Source organism: Corvus brachyrhynchos, unplaced genomic scaffold (genome assembly GCF_000691975.1).
Source record: "Corvus brachyrhynchos isolate BGI_N302 unplaced genomic scaffold, ASM69197v1 scaffold21, whole genome shotgun sequence".
NCBI lineage: Eukaryota > Metazoa > Chordata > Aves > Passeriformes > Corvidae > Corvus > Corvus brachyrhynchos.
In genome coordinates, this window is record NW_008236924.1 from 6,051,342 (window position 1) to 6,059,488 (window position 8,147).

General features: G+C 62.7%; 1 long non-coding RNA gene across 1 annotated transcript in view; it reads right to left on the bottom strand.

Annotated features, from left to right (window-relative positions):
- The window catches only part of LOC108445177, a 14,891-nt gene extending 10,575 nt beyond the window's left edge, over positions 1-4,316 (bottom strand). The window contains exon 1 of the long non-coding RNA XR_001859932.1: positions 3,414-4,316. This is a non-coding gene — a long non-coding RNA (uncharacterized LOC108445177). The remainder of the gene's footprint in view (positions 1-3,413) is intronic.
- Between the last annotated feature and the right edge of the window lie 3,831 nt (positions 4,317-8,147).

Sequence of the window (8,147 nt, forward strand, 5' to 3'; positions counted from 1 at the left end):
GTGACTTTTTGCTCCCTGTTTTTCCACACCTCATCTCCCGAGTGCTGGGAACTGGAGCCATTTAGGGCATTTTATTTTAGTGATTTTTACTGCTCGGATTCGTGGGCAGCAGGCAGGGCTGGGAAAACTGGGAGCCTGTGAGGGACATGAATTGCAACCTGGGCTCTGCTGGAGCAGAGATAAGGGGATAGAACCAGGAGAAGCAGCCAAAGTTGTGGCAGCTTGAGGAGCACACCATGGGCTGTGCCTCTGCCCGAGGAGACAGAGCCTGGCTGCTCCCTGCCCGCTCCAGGCTCTGGGAAGCTCCTGCCTGCCCACCCTGCCAGCTGTCCCCTCAGCAGCTCCTCAGAGCCCTGCAAGAGTGGGATGAGGAGCAGAACCTGGGAGTGAGGAGGATGCTGGAGCAGCCTCCCTGCCCTGCTTGGGAACCGTGTCCATGGGGAGCTCTCCCCGCGGCGCTCCGGGTTCCCACCAGCCCTTCCCAGCCGGGCTGGAGGCCGCTGACGTGCTGGCCTGTCCCCTCTGGGACTTCACCCCTGCACCACTTCCTGCGGGCCGGGAATGTGACGTGTAAACAGAGTGGGAAGGCTGGTGCTGGCCTGGGCTCCCACGCTCCGTGTGCCCCAGGGCCGGCCCCGGCCCCAGCAGCATCCCCGTGCCCCAAAACACCTTCCAGGGCTGGCACGGGGAGCGGGCATGGGGCTGGGCACGGGGAGCGGCTCTGGGGGGAGGAAAGCAGCCGAGGATGGGGAGATGGTGACGCGAGGGCTGGCAGCAGCGGGGAAGGGCTGAGGCCGTGGGAAAGGCGGTGACCAGGCTCCTGTGTGCCTTGACTCTTCCGTAGCTTCCATGGCTTCTTCCAGCCACGAGTCCCTGTTCTGCTGCTCCTCCCCGAATGGAGACTCCTCACCCCCAAGGCAGGCTCTGTAGCTGGAGGGTTTCAGCCCCTCACCACAGCACTGGCACCAGTGGGTTCTGCATGGCAGGGACAGCGGGGTCAGTGCCCTTCCCTGCGGTGACAAACAGGGAGGTGGCAGAGGCCTCGTTTGTCCCTCCAGCCATCCATGCCATGCCAGGCCGTGCCACCACCAGCAGAGCTGAGTGTGGAGGCTCCAGCTCTGCAGAGACACCAAATTGGGTGATTTCTCCCTCGCCCTGGCCCCACAAACCAGATGCGCTCTCCCCTCTGCACCCATCCCCTGCTCGCAGCCCCCCGAACCTGCTCCTTTGTTCTTGGCATCATAATTCATCCCAGCAAAACCCAGCGAGCAAGAGCAGCATCCCCCTGGGCCCCCTTGGCTCGTCCCCAGCAAGGGAGATGGGGGGAGATGGGGGCCGCTTGGGCTCCAAATCTGCCTTTTTGACCATAAAAGGGCAGGCACGCAGCCCCGGCAGGAGGATGGGAAAGGGAAGGCAGAGCTATTTATAGCTGAGCATCAGGACCTCAGCCTGAACTCGGGGTTAATCAGCCTGTGACCAGATTAGGATCTCCCCTGGCCCCTCCATTTTCTCATAAACCTTTGATTTAATACCAGCGCTGGCGAGGGAAGGAGGGAGGAAGGGAGAGAGGAGGCACCTTTCCTCTGCAGAGGCCACCCTGGGCTGTGGGGGACAGGATGGAGACACTGAGGGATGGGATGGAGATGTTGGGAGAGCTGGAAGGCCCCAGTGGGAAGGAGCATTGGAGCTGTCCTGCCACCAGCTCGTGCTGCAGAGTGCCAGGGAGCAGCATCCCTGTGGAATCGCTGCAGGGACCCAACAGGCAGCAGGAGCTGCCCTGGGGTCAGCCCCTTACATTCCTGGAGCTGAGTGAATCCTTCCAGCAAGGGCACACTCTCCTACATGATCCCAGTCCTCAGCACCCAGGAGAGGTGTCTGAGGGGGTTCTTGGGCAGGATTTACCTTGCCTGGTGCTACCTTGGTGGTGTCATCAGGGCTGTCTGGGAAGCTGATGGATTAAAGATTGTCTGGGGCAGGGATGGGGTTCTGATGGCTGGTAGAGATCTGGATTTTGGGGGCCAGGAGGAGGGGAAAGGGCTCCTGCATGGGATCGAGCATCACCCAGTGCCTTCCACCCTCCAGAGAGCAGGGAGCTGCTCACAGCAGAACCTTCCTGGCCGGGGGGCTCGGGCGTCCCTGAGGAGCCCCAGCCTGGCCTCGCAAGGCTGGGGAATTTCAAGGAGGAACAAATCCCAAGTGCAATTAAAAAAGGACATTTCCTGCAGCGCAGGCCTGCCTGGAGAGGGGAAAGGGCGCTGTGTTGTAACCGCGGGGAGGGCCGAGCTCTGACTCATGCCAGCGCTGCCGGGAGCAGCTCGGGGTGGCCACGGAGCTCTCTCGGAGCACTCGCCCACTCCTCGCCCTCTGGCATCGCCAGCAGCAGCAGGGGACACGCAGGGAAACGGCTTGGGACAGGAGAGGCTGGAGGTGAGCGGCGGGTCGGGGCACGGGCAATGCCAGCAGAGCTGCTGTGACCATGGAAGGTGCCAGGAGACTGTCCTGGCCATGCCCTGGGCACCTCCAGACACGCTGAACGTGGGCATGCGGCAGTGGCTGGTGGATCCCCAGCATTGGCAGGACCATGATCCAGCCATTTGTCGTTCTGGATCCTTCCGAATCCGTGTGGCGCGTTGGCACCCGCACGAGTGGGATGAGCAGCCTGGGGCTGGGGCTCTCCTGGCTCGGGGGACACCGATGTCCCCCCCACGGAGGTGCCCCAGCAGCAGTGTGAGTGTGGTGACCAGAGCGTGCTGGTGGCAGTTGTCTTTCGTGGGAATTTGGGAGAAGACCAAGTGGAATCAAGGGGGACAGGGCAGGCCCCGCAGTGCTGGGGTTTTGCCCCATCTTGGGGACACTGCTTGGGGTGTCTGTCTGCCCTGGGACCCTCTCTGGGGCAGGGCTGGGTGGGCTGTGGCGGATGTTTTGCCTCCATCCCGGCGGGATGCGCAGCCCGGCGCATTCCTCCGGAGTTTCTCGGCGTTTCTTCCCCCCCCCAGCACCTCCCTGGGGACGGCAGCTGAGCTCTCCCAGCCCTGCACCACAGGGGCAGACAAGGCTTTGTCCTGTCTTTTCCCACCAGGGGACGGTGGCAGGGGGAGGACAGGGCCATCCCCAGGCCCAGTGCAGGGATCCCCTCACACCTGGGGACCTGGAAGTCACTCCCAGGAGAGGAGACGTGTCCCACACCTGTGGGCTTTGAGAAAAGATGGCTTTGAGCAACAAAGGGAGGATTTTGAGTGAGTGTTTTAAGGTTTTTTGCGTGCACGGAGCTGTTGGCATTGCTGTCCTCAGGCCCATGGGGTGCTGAGCACCCAGAGGGGCCCCACAGCTGCTGCCCAGGACAGGACCCAAGGGCTCGTGGCTCCACGCTCAGCTCTTCACTGCTCTGCTGACTCCCACCCTCTGTGTTTTACAGGCTCAGCTCTGGCTGTCCCTGGGGTTTTGAAGCTGCTGAACACACGAGAGGATGGTACAGCCCCCCGAAATGGCCACCACGAGCGATGGGCAGAGCTGATGTGCCACCACGCCGCCACAGGGGCACCACCGCAGGTCCTTTCCTGGGCACAGGCAGGGACAGGCCGTGGGCTTATTTTCCCCTGCCCAGTCATGCAGAGGGGGCTGGATCCCAGGGACTGGAGCCCAGGGACTTGATCCCAGAGGATGGATGCCAGGGACTGGCTCCCAGGGACTGGATCCCAGTGCACAGATCGCAGGGCACGCTGCAGTGCCTCACATCCCTCCTGCAGAAAGCACAGCAGCCCCTTCCCAGGGGCGTGCAGGGCACCAGGCAGAGGCTCTGTGAAGGCAGGAGGGTCCCTGCAGCACCTCCCCTGGTTCTGGGTCCCTGTGGCTCTTGTCACACTTGGCCAGGGCTCAGGGCTGGCCTGGCCATGGCTGGTACAGAGACAACGCCGTGCTGGCCAAGGCTGCTGCAAACTGTCTCTCCTGAGCAATGGATGCTGCAATCTTGGGGCTCCCCAGGGCTCTTTCCCCCCAAAGAACAAGGGGCAGCAGTGGGGGGAGCCCAGCCCAGTGCAGGGGGTGGTTCCTGCCCCGGGTCCCAGCTGGGTGCGTGTGGCCGGGGGGGCCGGGCCGGATGCAGGGGCTCACGGCAGAGATGCAGCATCTGCTTCTCATCAGGCTGCTGGGGCTGTGATAGATGGTCTGTTTATCAGCTTCAGCCCTGCTCAGGATGTTAGTGTTCGCCTGAGAAGGATATTTTTGGGCTCGGTCGCTCCCTCTATCCTCCCTCGCCTCCTGCTTCCCCCCGGATCTTCGCTCTCCAGGCCAGGTGGGCCGAAGCCTTTCCAGACCCAAGGGTGGAGATCCAGGGAGCTTCTGTCCCACAGCCCCTGGTTCTTGCCCATGGGAAGGGCTGGGCTGGGCTCTGCCAGCCTGGGGATGGATCAGGCCAAGGTTTGAGCTTGGGAAGCCGAGGTGCCAGCCAGCTGCAGGCTCTCCTGGCGACAGGGACAAGGACAAGGGCGGGGAGGGACAGCAGGAGCTTTCACATGCTCCTCATCCTCTGGGGCAGGGAGGGATGTGCTGCGTGGCACCCGCAGCCCCACATTGTCCTGGTCACCCCCATCTCCCTCACCCTCTTGCCCAGCTCTGCACCAGCTCTCTGGGGGGATACATTTGGGATTTAGAGGCAGCCCCACCACATCCCCATCCCCTGTCCCTGTCTGTCCCTGCAGAGCTGGGGCCAGGCTGAGCTTCCCAGCCCAGGCCTGTGCTGCCATCATGCTGGGGACACGGGCACACAGCTCTGGAGGCTGGGGGCAGCTCTTGGCCCGCACCCAGACACAGCCTGGCCGTGTCCCCACCCACGGCCACGCAGCGAGGGGGACCCCGGACACGTCCATGTCTCCCAGCCCAAGGTGCAGTGCTGCATCTCTGGTCAATTGGGAGTCTGAGATGAAGCACTGTAGCTCGGGAAGGGAGGAACTGCGCACCCTGGGGACCCCCCCCGCTGGGACAAGTGACACAAGGAGAGCTCGGCCCTGGCTGCAGGAAAAGGGCTCATCCCAAAGCTCCCTGCAGAGATCCAGCAGGGATAGGAGGGTGGGGAGGTTTTTCCTTGCAGCAGAGGGACCCCTGTGTCTGCTGGGGACCCCCAGCCCGGCTCTGGGCACCAGTGGGAGGGGTCCCACAGAGATGGGAGGGGTGGGGGCTCCCCCCATCAGCCACACACGGAGCCGGGAGAGCGGCGAGGACGCGCCGGGCTGGCACAGAGCCCGGGTTGCCGTGTCCTCAGGGTCCAGTTTTCCCAGGAATCCCTTAGGCACTAGGTTGGGGATTCCTGGAAATACTGTTCTTGGGGCCACGGCTCGGCGGCCCATCCTGTGGGAGCCACAGCCTGCGGAAGAGCCGGGAATGGAGGTACAGGGCCACGGGGAGGGGTGGGAGTGGGAGGGGAGCCCCTGGAGATCCCACACGGGGGGTGATGGATGTCCCCGTGGATCACCACTCACTGCCAGGGGATGTGGCTGGTGGGTAGGTGGCCTCACACCCCTCCTGCCCTGCCCGGGCCACCCAGGGTCAATAAAGGTCTCCATTCCTGAGTGACTCTGTCCTGGCGGGTCCTTTGGGGCTGGGAGCAGGGTGGGACCCAAGGGGGTGGTGCCAGCACCGTTTGGGGCAGAAAGGTGGGACAAGAACCACCCTGGGGGCTGCTTTCTTCCTCCTGTGCTGTCCCCCACCATGTCCCCCATTCCCAGCCCTGCTGAGCTCCTGCAAAAGGGACACTGATGTGTGATCCTGTGGGGCAGTGAGAGCGTCTTAGGCAGCAGCTGCCTGGGGATGGGCTGGGGGCTCTCCGTGCAGCCCCCCGGGCATCCTGCATCGATCCCTGCCTGCACCAGGGTGGGTGTGGGCAGCACTGGATGGAGACAGAAGAATCCCAGAACCATTTCGGTTGGAAAAGCTCTCCCAGCCCATCGAGTCCAAGCTGTGCCCCATCCCCACCTTGTCCCCAGCCCAGAGCACTGAGTCCCCCCTCCAGCCCTTCCTTGGGCCCCTCCAGGGATGGGCACTCCAACCCTCCCGGGGCAGCCCCTGCCAAGGCCTGAGCTCGGAAGTGCTGTAAAACAGAACACCCCCAGGCTGGCCTTGGCTCAGAAATGCTGAGGGCCTGCCCGGGACAGGGCTGATGGAAAGCTGGTCTGGAAAGCCAGGAGAGGCTGCTCAGAGCTGGGGAAGGGACTTGGGCACCTGGAAGACATTGAGCCAAATTGCTGAGAAATTGCAGCAAGGTTTTTTTGGATGGACTTAATTATTCAGTACTTTCTCAAAGCAGCAGAGCCGTCCCCAGGCCAGCAGCAGCCGCTGTCCCCCCCTTCCCACCCACCGCTGTCGCTGCCCCCTGCCAGCCCGGGCGGGTGCCATGGGGACAGGGACCCTGCTTGTCCCTGCTCCAGCAGTGGATGAGCCCCACCCCTGGCTGTAAGAACAGTGCAGGGGACACCATGGGCTGGTCAGCCTGGCCTCCGTCACCCCACCAGCTCAGGCGAGAGGCCCTGGTCCTCCAGCCACCCCCACCAGGGACAGGACCCCGGGGCCAGCCAGGGGATGCCACCAGCCCCACGCTGCTGGGCTGGCACACCCCACAGCCGTGTGCCCACCTGGCCTGTTCCCAGCTCCGGCAATGCCACCGGCCCAGCCACCTCCCTGCCCATCCCACTGAGCCAGCGGGGCACAGCCCACCCTGGGGGACAGTGACGTGGGCTGCGACCCCCCACACGCCCCATGCCCACCTCCCCTCGCTGCCTGCTCTGCCAGGACCTGGGAACTCATCTGGAGAGATGGAATGGGCACACAGAAGGGTTTGGGGTCCCTGGATGGGCAAGGAGAACCCACCCAGGAGGACACCCCAAAGCCAGCTGAGGGAAGGCAGACATGGGGAAAGTCCTTCCTGCCCCTCACGAGAAGGAAAAGTGGAAATCACAAAAGCTCTCTGGAGATGGAAAGCCCAAATCCAAGCGTGCTCCTCCCCGTGACAGCACTGCTGGTTTGCCACGGCTCCAACCGCTCCGTTTCAACACTTTCCAAGCTTTTGTTTGGATTTTGGTTGTCAGGGGGTTGCAGGACATGCCGGGGCAGGAGGGGAAGCCATGTCTCTCACACACCCAAATTAAAAAAATATGGCACTTAGTGGAGGAAATGCCAGCTCAGAGAGCTTTGATTGTTTCCTTCTTTCTTTCCTCCCCCTTTTTTTTTTTTCAGCCAGAAAATTCATCAAAGTTGACCCTGTCCCTGAGAGAGATTTAGGTTTGGGCAATATTAGTAATTTCTGGCCAGAAAAAGCTCTTTAACTGGAGAATTCCTGATTGCCCAGGGCTGGGATTCAGCATCCAGCCAGGTGGTTTCCTTGGAATTTTCCAGGTGCATCCCCAGCTCCAAGCACCGGGATTATCCCCAGCTCCAGGAGTGCTGCCCCAGCCACCTGACAGGGAAACCGAGGCACACACAACTGTCTTGCATCCAGAACAACCCAGCCATGGCTCTGCTCCACCCCAGCATGGTGTGGGTGAGGATGCCCTGGGCACCCACCACAGGCGCCGCACGCTCCCTGCCTCAGTTTCCCCGCTGTTGGCACAGGATCCCTGCAGAATGCTGAGCCTCCCAGCACAGCTCAGCCTCCCCGGCTGGCCCAGGAGCAGGAAGGGAAGGGAGTTGTCCTGACTCAGCCGGCAAAACCGGCACCACCTGGGCGCAGCCGCGGGCACCGCCCCGGGCACGGAGCAGGGAGGTGGCAGCAGTGGCAGAGCGGGGCTGCTTCCCTGCTCCTTCTTCCCCTCCCTGCTCCCGGCAGGATGAGCTCCACGTGTTCGCCGCTCTCTGCAAAGCACCCAGGAGGGGAGGCCAAGCTGCCATGCTCCCTTTTTTGGGGGCAGTTTTTCCCCTTCCAAGAGTCCTGGGCTGGCCCCACGCTCAGGGCTCCCTGGCAGTGCCTCCCTGCCAGGGTGTGCGGGGAAACACTGGGATATAAAGTAAGGGAGTGGTGGGTGCTGGTGTGGCACCCATGTGCCTGAAACCCTTTGGTGCTCTCAAGCCACCCCCAATTTTGCAGAAACTCGGTGGCCATAAATCCTCCTCTGTCCCCAGGACCACCTGCTTGTGCTTCCCTACTTCGTCTCCATCTTCTC